The sequence below is a fragment of the Puma concolor genome, chromosome E1 (genome assembly GCF_028749965.1).
Source record: "Puma concolor isolate L17-30 chromosome E1, mPumCon1.1.hap2, whole genome shotgun sequence".
NCBI lineage: Eukaryota > Metazoa > Chordata > Mammalia > Carnivora > Felidae > Puma > Puma concolor.
The window spans coordinates 22,491,742-22,504,375 of record NC_141680.1 but is presented as its reverse complement, the minus strand read 5'-3'; the positions used below and the strand labels follow the sequence as shown (position 1 = coordinate 22,504,375).

The 12,634-nt window shown below is 46.5% G+C and overlaps 1 protein-coding gene across 1 annotated transcript in view; it reads left to right on the top strand.

Annotated features, from left to right (window-relative positions):
• ASIC2 (acid sensing ion channel subunit 2) overlaps positions 1–12,634 on the top strand; it is a 1,013,600-nt gene that overhangs the window by 46,393 nt on the left and 954,573 nt on the right. The gene's annotated exons all lie outside the window — the stretch shown is intronic.

Genomic DNA, 12,634 nt, shown 5'->3' with positions numbered 1-12,634 from the left:
TGCAAAAAATCCTTAACAAAATTGTGGTAGATCTTTTGCCATATATAAGAAGCATACTATATCATGCTCAATTAAAGTCTATCTCAGAAATACCTGTTTGATTCAAATATTCAAAAATTAATCAGTGTAATCTGCCAGATTAATAGGCTAAAGTAGAAAAACTATATGATCATGTTCACAAATAGAGGAAGAAAGCATTGAACAATATTCAACACTCATTCATGTCAAAGATTCTCAGCAGACTGGAACAGATATCTTCTAGCACTACACAATACTCAGTCTGATAAAGGGCATCCTACAGAGTATCCAGTTAATACTTAATGGTGAAGCACTGAGTGCTTTCCCCTTAAGATTAGAAAAAAGGCAAGAACGTTGAATCTTCTCTTCAATATTGTATGAAGGTTCTAGCCTGTTCAATGATGCAAGACAAAGACAAAGTGCAAAGATTCAAAAGGGAGAATTTAATTCTTCTTATTAATTTATATTGATAAGCAAGATTGTATTTAATAATTTAAAGAATTTGAATTCACAGCATACTATTTTACAAGAAAATCCTAAAGAATTAGCAAAGAAAACACTTAGAACTATTGAAATGGATTTACTTGTATTTCAGGCTGCATGATGCATAAGCATGCATTATATTTCTATATATTGACAGAAAAGAAGAGGGAAGTAAAATTAACATTTTATTCACAATGGTATGAAAATTATACTGAGCAATAAATTTTAACAAAAACAATGCCAACCCTCTCTGCTGTAAACTATAAAACTTTTGCTAAGAAAAATTAAAGAAGACCTAAATAAGTGGGGAGAAATACCATATTGGTGAGGTGGAATATCCAATGTTGTTAAGATATCAGAATTTCCCCCAGTGATCCATAGTTCAACAAAATTAAAAGCACAATTCCAAGAGGCTTTTTAAAAATAGAGGTAGATCAGCTGATTCTAACCTCTAAATGGGAATGCAAAAATGCAAATGATCTTGAATTGTCAAAACACTCTTGCAAAGGAAGAGCTGAAGGACTCACACTCTTTGTCTTCAGGACTGATCTAAATCCACAGTAATTAACACAGTGTGTATTGGCATAGGGATAGATGCATAGATTGATCAGTGCAACAGATCAGAGATACTTACACACACATATATGTGGTGGATTAATTTTTGATACAAACAACAAAAGTAACTCAAAGAGGAAAGGAAAGTCTTTTCAACAAAAGGTGCTGAAATACCCAGATATCTGTGTGTTGAAAAACAAGAACTCAGTCCCCTACCTCACACCGCACAGAATTTAATATTTGATGGATCTTAGACCTAAGTATTTAAGTTGAAATTATTAAGCTTTTAGAAGATTCACAAGGTAGACACACATTTCTAAGACCAAATGCAAAACCCATGGTCAGTGAAAGAAAAAGAAATGATACATAAGACTTCTTAAAAATTAAAACATAAAAACTCTGGTCAACAAAATATAACATTATGAAAAATGAATAGACAGACATGGGGAAAATGTTTCTGAAACCTATTTCTGACAGAGAGCTTCTATTCAGAATATGTAAAGAACTCTTTCAACTCAATAATGGAATGACAGCTTGACAGAAAGAGACAAAAGTCTTGAACAATGAAATGCACTTCACAGCAGGAGTTGGTGAGGATGCGGAAAGGCTGGAACATTCCGACACCACTGGGGGGAAAGGAAAATGGCGCAAGCACCTTGGAAAAACAGTTTGGTGATTTTTCATGAAGTTAAAAAATACCCATGCCCTGACCCAGCAATTCCACACCTTTATCCCCGAGAATTGCAAACAAGTATTCACAAAAAGTACTGCATAAACATGTTCATAGCAACTTTATTCACAATAGGCAGAAACTGGAAATAGTCCAAATGCTCTTCAACAGGAGAATGAACAACCTACGATATTCAGACAGTGGAAAACTACTTAGCAGTAGAATAAAGCCATCTATTGATACATGGGAACACGCAGATGAATCTCAGAGATGTAGTGCCTTCCCCCAAAGGGATACAAATGGCCGTATACTGTGGGTCTCTTTATATGAAGTTCTAGAAAAAATGTAGTCTAAGATGAAAGATCAAAACAGTGGTTTCCTAGGATGCGGGGATGATGGAGGGGGAAAAAGACTTTGGGAAAAGAAGGAAATTTCCTGTAGAGATGAGAGCGTTCTACATCTTGATAGAAATAGCGATACAAGATGGATCTATTTTTAGAAAGTGTACAGTTAAGATTTATGCATCCAAATGTGTGTAGAATTTATTTCCAAATGGAACTGCAAAATATAATTGGGTGAGGGGAGATAGGGGTGGCATCAGTACAGGTGAATCAAGAATCAGTACGTACTCATTGAGTGAGTACTCATTGAGTGAGTACTCATGAGTGAGCTGGGTGATAGGTACATTACGCGATTGCACTTACCTGTATACATTTGAACTTTCCCGTAAAAAAAAAATGCTTTCCTTAAAAAAACAAGCTGCAGGATGGGGCACCTGCATGGCTCAGTCAGTTAAGCATCTGACTCTTGATTTTGGCTCACGTCATGATTTCAGGGTTTGTGAGTTCGAGCCCTGAATCGGGATCTGTGCTGAGTGTGGAGCCTGCTTGGGATTCTCTGTCTCCCTCTCTCTTTCTGTCCCTCCCCTGCTCATGCTCTCTCTCTCTCTCTCTCTCTCTTTCTCACACCCACACACAATCAGTCAATCAATCAATCAATAAATCCTTTAAAAAACAGGCTGTAGGAGATGTACAGTACAGTATCACTCATATCAAGTTTGAAAGCATGTATACGGAAATATACATTTGTTTATATATACTTTTGTGGTAAATGGTTTAAAAAAGGCATGGAAATTCTCACACCAGATTTGAGATTGGTGGTTACCATTTGATGGCACAAAAAGAAGGATTCAAAGGCCTTTCTAATATTCTATTTATTCATTAAATTATCATCTGTACATTGTTAGACTGCAATATTTCATGAAAAGTGTGGGAACCATCCAGCATCCTAGCCTTAGATGGAGAGGGGGCATGTTTGTTTACTGTGAAAGATGTAATCCTTGCCCTGCTCACCTTTTGGATGAGCCCTCAATGGGATGTTGAGTAGAAACAGTACTGTGTAAACTGTATAGCATAGTCAATTGCAGAGACTTTTGGGGAAAGCTGGAGGGGCTTGCAGACCTCGAGGCACTATTTTAGCACACCGATTTACTAGCTTGAAAGCTCCTTGAAGGAGGGCTTGTGCCTTAACCTGTCTCCGTGTCTCTGGCACAATTGGGGTGCTCACCAGATTCATGGAATGAATGAATGGATGGATGGTGTCCCCACCCCCCCACCCCCAAAAGCTGTGGGGGACACCTAAGAGAGGCTAGGATTGTTTTAATAAGTGATAACAAGGGCTGATGTGAATTATATTTCAGGCATCTTACAAAGGCTCCGTCAAGATTAATTCATTTTCTCCTAACAGCAATTCTATTGGTTGGTTCTATTATTATCCACCCCGCTGCACAGCTGATGACGCGGAAGGACAGAAAAGTTAGATTTCTTTCCAAAGCCACACGGTCACAAACTAGCTGTGGAGGACACAGGGTTTGACTCTAGAGACCTTTTGATTGACTCTGAGACCCTAAGGCTTCTTATGATCAAGTGAGTTTGGAGGTGGAGTCCTGACAGTCCTGGGGCAGATCTGGCTCCAGGTGACATTGAGACAACGTGAGCATGAAGGAGCCCAGCACAGCTGTCTTCCAGGGAAGCAGTGGGGCTTTCAAAGTAGAGGGGAAGGTGGGCATAGGAGATGCTGTCCAGGGGAATAGATGGTCTCGGTGTCCAGGAGCCCTAGCCTTCTTGTGGATGTGTATCCCTTTGGATGAGACATATGTTTTTTCCCTCCCCTCCCCTCCCCTCCCCTCCCCTCCCCTTCCCTTCCCTTCCTTTTCCTTTCTTTTCCTTTCTTTTCCTCTTCTCTCCCCTCTCCCTCCTCTCCTCTCCTCTCCTTTAAAGTTTACTTATTTATTTTGAGAGAGAGAGAGAGAGAGAGAGAGAGAATGAGCAGGGAAGGGGCAGAGAGAGAGAGGGAAAGAGAGAATCCCAAGCAGGCTCCATGCTGTCAGCATGGAGCCTGATGCAGGGCTCAAACTCAGGAACTGTGAGATCATGGCCTGAGCCACAATCAAGACTTGGACGCCTAACTGACTCAGCCACCCAGGCGCCCTGAGATACATCTCTTCTGAGTCCCGTGTTCAAGGCTACCTCGAGGTATCTCTTCGAGGCCCTGAGCCATCCTGGGAGCCGGAGGTCCTCTGGGCCGAGGCTGCCAAAGTCTGGGGATGGCTTCCCTGGGTAAACAGAGCCTGCCCTGGTCCTGTTGCCACGCGGAATGAATACAATGCGTTTTAATAATGAATGAGTGATTAATAGCAACTGCTTTGGAGAATTATGATGTGACGAGCCTTACCGTACCATGCAGCTGAGTATAAATGATGCCGGAATGCATAATCGGGACGTTAGCATCTGTTACACACTGCATTATAAACCGGGCTCCGTAATGCCGCGTATCCACACCTCCCTGACATGTTATTATAACACCTCTCTTGAGAATGGATTGGAGGGAGATGTAATACCTATTAATCACCAATTGATAAAAAGAAGAAGAAGGCTGTTGAATTAAGGTAATGTCATGCAGGCCTTCTCCCTCATCCTGCCACTGCGGGATGCCGCCGCCCTGGGACAACCTGCAGGGGCTGTGTTCCGTGTTGCCGGGGTGAGAGAAGGTGCTCTGGACAGAGGAGCCTTGCAAAGCGGGCTGCAAATATCTGGGAACTTGAATCTGTTAGCGCCTTCTACCGCCCCCCCCCCGCCCCCAGTTGCTTCCCTAATGCAATCCTGGCCCCTCCAAGGCATGTGTTGGGGTCCTGTATGGCCCGCCAGCCTCACCGACCAAGCTTCTAGTGACTCTAGGTCACAGGGCACTGTTTGGCATCCCCAGGAGCTGACAGGTTCTTTCCAGAGCATCGTCCCCTCCTCTGCCAGGCTAATCTGCTCAGCCTGTAAAACTCCATGTCGTGTCACTTCCTCCACCAACGCCTGCCTGCTCTCTCTCACCCTGTTCTTTCCAACAGCCTCCTGCAGCACACAGTGGATATGGAAATGGCTTATTTGCCATCATCTCGGCTGGCCCAGAGCCCTAGGAGCACTTGTCTTGCCCACCTTGGTATTCCCAGAAAACAACCCAGGGTGGGGCACGGGCTAGTGGGTGCTTCACCAAGGAAGCAACGAACTCCCAAATGGTGGAGGCCACACTCAAGGAGCATTTAGAGACGTTCATATGCAGGGGAGCCTGGGTGGCTCAGTCCGTTGAACGTCCGACTTCGGCTCGGGTCATGATCTCGTGGTTTGTGCATTCGAGCCCCGCGTCGGGCTCTGTGCTGACAGCTCAGTCTGCTTTGGATCCTCCACGCGCCCCCCCCCCCCCCATGCCCCATCTCTGCCCCTCCTCTGCTCCCGTGTGCGTTTTCTTTCTCAAAAACAAATAAACATTAAAAAAAAATGAGACATTCATGTACAGTCTCACCCTCATAGGAGTAATTAATCTGCCTACACATTGAGCACCTACTGTGTTCTCTTCCAGGTGCTATGAGCAGAACAGCAATCAAAGCAACCTGAATCCTGTTTTCGTGGAGCTGGCATTTTGGTTAAGGGACTCTTAGGGAAAGAAGCATCACCAGCCCAGGGGCAGTTTGTCTCCCAGTGCCCTCTCCTTGGCCTATCTTCCCTCATAGTCCGTGTCAAGTTCAAATGCCATTGTCTAGAGGGAACCTTCCCCATCCGCCCCGGGGGCAAAGTCATAGAATTTGCCTACAGTAAGATGCACACTCTCTCGCACCTGACTTGCTTTTTCCGCGGGGGATTTACAGTGCTGATGCGTGGACTGTGACGTGTTTGCGTGATGCGGCCAGGTTGTCTTTTGCTGCAAGCTGGTGTCGAGTCAGGAGGGGCCTCGCCACCTCGGTGTTCCTTGGTGAGGGAAGCAGGAAGTTCCAGAGGCCTGTGCTTCTGCGTGCTTTGTTTGCACAGCAGAGGCGCCGCTCGCCTCATTGTGTCTGGTCACATATCTTTCTCCCTCACTGGACTGTGAATTCCTCAAGGGCAACCGTGTCCCGTTCAGCCCACGATTTTTCTTCAGCTTCGAACCTGTGCCTGACACCCAGTGAGCACTCATTTCTCTTGGGGACTGAAACGATGCATGACATCATGGAGGGAAGCTCTCAGGTTCTCCACGTGATCAGATCCGGCAACTTCTCTTTATCTGTCTTTCCGAGTTCACCTCTACAGTGGATGGCTGAGCACGGGTGGGGTGATCTGCCCGTGTCAATCCCGGGGGCTCCGATCCCTGTCCCATGGCACTCAGGCCCCCACCTTGTGCAGCTCTGGGGGAAGAGGAAGTGTGACGAACACTGTGTAAGTCTTCACAGACTGGGTGGCCTAAAACACCAGAAACTTATTCTCCCAAGGCTCTGGAGGACAGAAGTCTGAAATCCAAATGCTGGCAGGGCCATGCTTTCTTCAAAGCCTCTGAAGGAGGATCGATCCTTCATCGTCTCTTCCAGCTTCCGGTAGCCCTGGATGTTTCTTAGCTGTGACAGCACAACGTGACCATCCCTGCTTTATCTTCACGTGGCCGTCTTCTCTCTCTTACAGGGACACCAGTCCTATTGGATGAGGGGCCCACCCGGGCCCCAGTTTGACCTCATTTCAGCTCAACTAATTACATCCACAATGACCCTATCTCCAAATAAGGTCGTTCTGAGTTTCCGTTTGGGAAACAGTTCAATCCGTAGCACACACAGTACTTTCTGGGGAATGATTATTTCCTCCCACCCCCTACGCCCCCAGTTAGGCCAACTCAGCCTGCTCCTTCCTGCCTCTCACTTCTTGCCCCTGCCTCTCTGATGCGAACTGCCAGGTACCTTTTTAGGAAAGAATCCCTCCTTTCCTAACCAGGAGGGAAGCTTTTTGAAGGCACAGCAGTAAAAGATGGCCTTCTAGCACCTGAGAGACTGCTTGGCCTGTCCTGAGGTCTCCATGTGTATTTATGGATTGTTTAGTAGCAAAGGAGCAGAAAATATCGATCACACTTTCTCCTGCACTGTCCTTCTCTCTAAAACTCTTCCTCTGGGTTCTTAGAGGGGTGCTATCAGTTTTGTTTCAAGTAGCCTCATCCTGTAGGATGCTGCCAGGAGAAAATGAGTTTAGAGAGTTTGCGGTCCGACCATATTTCTTAACGCATCTTGACAGCCACCCCTGTAACCGGGGCCTCTGTGATCACTCACTTGGGCAGTTGTAATGGTCCTGCTTCCAGTCTTTGCCCAACACTCAGAGGGATCTTTTTAAAATACAGATATGATGGGGGCACCTGGGTGGCTCAGTCAGTTAAGCGACTGACTTCGGCTCAGGTCATGATCTCACGGTTTGTGGGTTGGAGCCCCGCGTCGGGCTTTGTGCTGACAGTGCAGAGCCTGGGGCCTGCTTCGGATTCTGTGTCTGCCTCTGCCCTTCCCCTGCTCTCTCTCTCTTTCTCAAAAATAAATAAACATTAAAGAAATAAAAAAAAAAACCCACCCTGATATGATGGCATCATTTTCATGAAGTCGAGTGTTCTTCTCGTGTGTGTGTGTGTGTTTAGGGCTGGAGGTTGCACATCCCGGGTACTGTGCCTGGGCACTATACTGATGGCTAAATATTTGTGGGAGGTTGAGTGGATATAGTTAAAAAAAAGATACAGGCATGGAGCAACAAAACAAAACGAAATACTAAGGTTCAGACCCCAGATCTGCCACATATTAGATTTGTTACTTTGGGAAAGACACTGGATTTTTCCGAGCTTCCGTTTGCTCATCTATAAAATGAAGAAAGTAAATGCATATTGATTTCAGCTTGACTGAAACAGGGCAGGCGAGAGCCTACTGTCATGCCCAGCACATGGTAGATGTTTATGAAACATCGGTTCCCTTCCTCGCCTCCCAGGTTGAGCCTTCCCTCTCGTGAACCCCTCTGTATCCCTGCCTGCGTCCCCTGCTTGTCATCTCTCCTTCTTTTCTAACTCTGTGTCTTGTTTGCCCCCTTCCCCCCAGCTCCTTGGATGATGGGATTCCTGCTTTTCTCATTTCCTCGTGATTAAAATAAAGCATCCTGGAAAACTAATTAATATTGCAAAGATGAAGGAGGCCGTGTTGCCAGTCCCGGCTCTCCACTGAGTGCAAACCACTTACAGTGAAACCCGCCAGCTTGGCTATTTAGAAGAAAAAGGATTTATTTATCAACAAGAGGGAATACAACCCTTTTATAATGCAGCCACCAGCCTGTCTTTGATGGTGCTGCCAGCTTCAAATCCCAGGTGCCTGCAAAAAAAAGGCCAAGAGGAGAGTAGACTCATGCCAAGGAGACCGACAGTGTGGAATCCCCTGTCCACTGTGCCGTCTGGGGCTTCTCTGTCCACTTGTTCAGTCGTCAACCTCATTCCATGGTGGCCTCCCTCATGGCACCCAGGGTTTGGTCACTACCAGTAGAAAAAGGCCCTGGAACAGGAGCCGGAGTGCAGCAGGACTGGGTGAACCAGGCGATCAGCCTGTGTTAACGGTTTTTACGTATGGGGAAACTGAGGACTCAGAGGTGGGACACACGTTATAACGTGTCCAAGGCCACATAGCAGGGACTTCACCCAGGACCCTGACGAATTCAGGAAATTTCTTCATTGTTCTCATCGCACGTTGTGGCTAGATCCCTCCCAGTCATTATTATGTTGAACTGTGAACCTTTGCATATCTCAGCCTGAGCAATCTCCAAAGCGGGGACCCTGTGTTTTTTCGTTCTCTGCCTTTGTGGAGCCTAGGATGGTACTTTGCACACAGCAGGGATTTAATATTTATTAAATTAGTTTGCTAATGCATGAACTCAATGACATGGCAATTTCCTCTAATGTGCCTATGATAAAATGGGTTCAGGGAGGGATTTGAGTCTGATAGGCCCGGGGTCATGAACGTTGGAGATAATTTTCAAGCTTTTGCTGGAGTATCCAAGCTTTAGCAGTTGCTTCATGATTCCTGGGTGATGTGTGCTGCTGGGCCCAACCTGGCCACGCTGGGTTCGAATTGCACCATCCTTACTCACTGGGTAGCTGTGTGCCTCAGTTTCTCCATTTATCATCCTCATCAGCCCAACAGGGACGTTGCAGGGATCACGTTGGATCATATGCCCCATGAGGAGGCCATGTGTGCATGAGGTCAGGCCTGCCCGGCTGTGAGGTCTGTGGGGTGATCCTCTGATTCGGTCAGGGGCACCATACGATGCCTCCGGTCCGTGGCTGTCGTTGGCACAAAGTAAATGTCGGCTCATATTTGTTCCCGGATGAGACTAGCTGACCTCATCTAGGTCGAAGGTCAGCAAGTGGCAGAGGCAGGAGTGGTGGCAGGTCTCCTGCTGCAGACTCTGTGGTTTTCATGGCACTACAGCACCCTGGTAACGAGAGTGTCCTCAGTTTCCCATGGCTGCATCTTGGTCCCATCCCCCTTCCGGTGAACACCAAAAGTTTTCCTTTATTCTTCCCCCCACCTTAAATAAATTTTTTTTTTAGGTTTGTTTATTTTTGAGAGAGAGAGAGAGAAGGGGAGAATGTGAGTGAGGGAGGGGCAGAAAGACATGGAGAGAGACTCCCGGACAGGTTCTGCACTGTGAACGCAGAGCCCCACGTGGGGCTCGATCTCATGACTCGTGAGATCGTGACCTGAGCCAAAATCAGAATCAGACACTTAACCGACGGAGCCATCCAGGCGCACCCCCGCTTTTGCAAAGAGCGCTTTGTGCTTTGTTCTTCCTCCTGTCGGTACCTGCTCCTCCCTCCTCCCGTCAGTACCTGCTCTGAGGAACGCAGTACTATCAGAGGCTTCAACTTAGCATGTGTTTTACATCAAAAAGTGACCTTAACCAGGGAGAGGGAGGCCAACTTCACTGCCTTCTACAGGCTGAGGGTTCCAGGGATCTAGCATGATGGGGTGCCTCAGGCCGACAGATGGCAGGAGGTTGCCGTCACATGGCCCAAATGACTGGGGTGGGTGGGGGCTAGCATTCATCCTGTGTGGGAGAGACTGGACGGCTTTGCTTCTTTGAGAAGACTTCACTAAAACGTGAGAGGCGGCTCTCAGTTTTTGCACCGGGGCCAGTGACTGCATGGGATTCATTGGGATTGCCATGGACCCGTAGGTGGGGACATCTAGGTAAAGGGAAATGCAAGTTAGGTGTATAAGTAATCCTGGTTACCTGGAACCCCTTCTCCATAAAGCATCAGCTCACGCCTTCATCTAGTCACCACATATTTAAAGGGCATTTTCCAGTGTTCTAGGTCCCGTGCCTGGGATGGGGCTATAGCACTGGATGAGTCAGACTCAACCCCTACCTCTTGGAGCTTATAGTCTAGCCAGACAGGAACCAGGGACGAGCTCATGCAGCTAGCACAAGTCCTACAGGACTTCGTGGGGCTGGTGGCAGGTCACTGACCCAGCACTTCCTTCCCGAAGATGGAGGGCAGGGCTAAGAACTCCCAAGGGCAAAGTCAGAGCGCCACGTCCCAGACCAGCTCGAGGAAGCAGGCAAGCGTTGGTCTCATAACAGGAACCTAACCAGAGCCCGAGCAGGGTGGCTTGGGTGTGGGGCCGGGTGAAGGGGTGCCCTAGAAAACAAAGTGACGTGGATGGAAGGCAACATGTCCACATTTGTGCGTGGAGTCAGGCTAGGATACGTTCACAGCAGCATTTTCTAAGAGAAAAACTATGGAAAAAGCCTCGATTAACAGGAACGAGTAAATAAATTATGGCGTTCTCAAATAATAAAAGTTTCACCAGAGAAAAGTAATAGACCACAGCTACGCATGTCAGCACGGATGAGTCGCACAAACGTAACAGTGGGTGAAAAGCAGCAAGCTGTAGAAAAAATACACTTACTTTATGGTACCATCTATATACAGGTTGAAAACATGGAAACTGATTCTAGATATTGTTCGGGGATAAAGAAACATGTGATACAAATATAAAGTCTGAAGTTCCAGATTACGATGACTTCTGCGGGAGGTGGGGGAAGGGTGTGGTCAGGAAGAGTGCCTCGTGGGGAGGGCTTCAGCTGAACTCGGAGCGCCTTATTTCCACGATGCATGGCAGCTCATTGTATTGTTGCTTATGCCTTTTAAAAATATGCCTCAAGGGGCGCCCGGGTGGCTCAGTCGGTTGAGCAGCAACTCTTGATTTTGGCTAGGGTCATGATCTCGTTATGAGATCGAGCCCCGCGTGGGGCTCTGCACTGACAGTGCAGGGCTTGCTTGGGGTTCTCTCTCTCCCTTTCTCTCTGTCCCTCCCCAGCTCATATTATCTCTCTCCAATATATATATATGTACATGTGTGTATATATATATATATATATATATACACACACACACACATGTGTATATATATATATATATACACGTGTGTATATATATATATATATATATATATATATATATACAGGTATATATATATGTACACACACATATATATGTACATGTATATATATATGTATATATATGTATGTATATATATACACATATGTATATATATACACACACGTGTGTGTATGTATGTATATATGCCATATATATATGCCTCGTATATATGTAAACATACATATATATACACATATGTGTATATATGCCTCAAATATTATGTAATTGAAGCTTATTTTAAAATTTGGAGTGAGGCAAATGATGCGCATTAGAAAAGGAGGGTCTACTTTCTACCCCTGCCTTTAGTCGCTTAGGCATCAGACTTGGATGTCTTTCAAAGCCTTCCTCAGACAGAAACGAGATGGCTCTTACAGAGCAACCGTGGGCCCTATCAGCTCCCTCTCCACCCCGCTCAGCTCTCCCCTGGTTCAAGGCAGTGACTTGGGGAGTGGAAGACTAGGGTAACACTTAAGCATTCCTGGGTACTCTTAAGCTCCTCTGAAGTCCCCCAACTCTCCCCCTATAGACAAAAGCTGTCTAGTGGCCCAAGGAGCTGGAACCCCATTACTACCCAGGGGTGCTCCTCTCTGGCTGTCCACTGATGACACTGCGCCTCCCCATCCTTTGCCTGAGCCCTTCTCCATTGTGCTGCTTCTTGGTCTGGACACTGGCCCCAGGGCTAGAAGGTTTAATACCTTTGCTTACTGCGCAGGGCATGCCTTCATTTTTAGAGTCCTGGTGCCCAGGATCCACTACCATCCATGGAATGTCCTGCCTACAGCTTCCTTGCTGATTTGCCCCTTTCTGCCTCTTTCTCCCTCTACCGTCACCACAACCACAGGGTACCGTGGAGCTGTTCTCAACCTCCTGCCCCATGGAAGTAGGGAAGAGGGTCCAGATGCGTTCGTTCCCTCTTCATTTAGACGAGAGGTGTGCTGCTACGTTCTCTACAGACAAGGAAACTGAGGCCCAAATGTATGCCTTGCTCCGCGTCACACAGCTCATCAGGGGCAGAGCTGGGATTCCAGTCTATTTTCCTCTGACCCCAGAGCTCACACATGCCCTTTCCTTTGTATTCATTGCCTCTTGGATGTTGATTGGAAA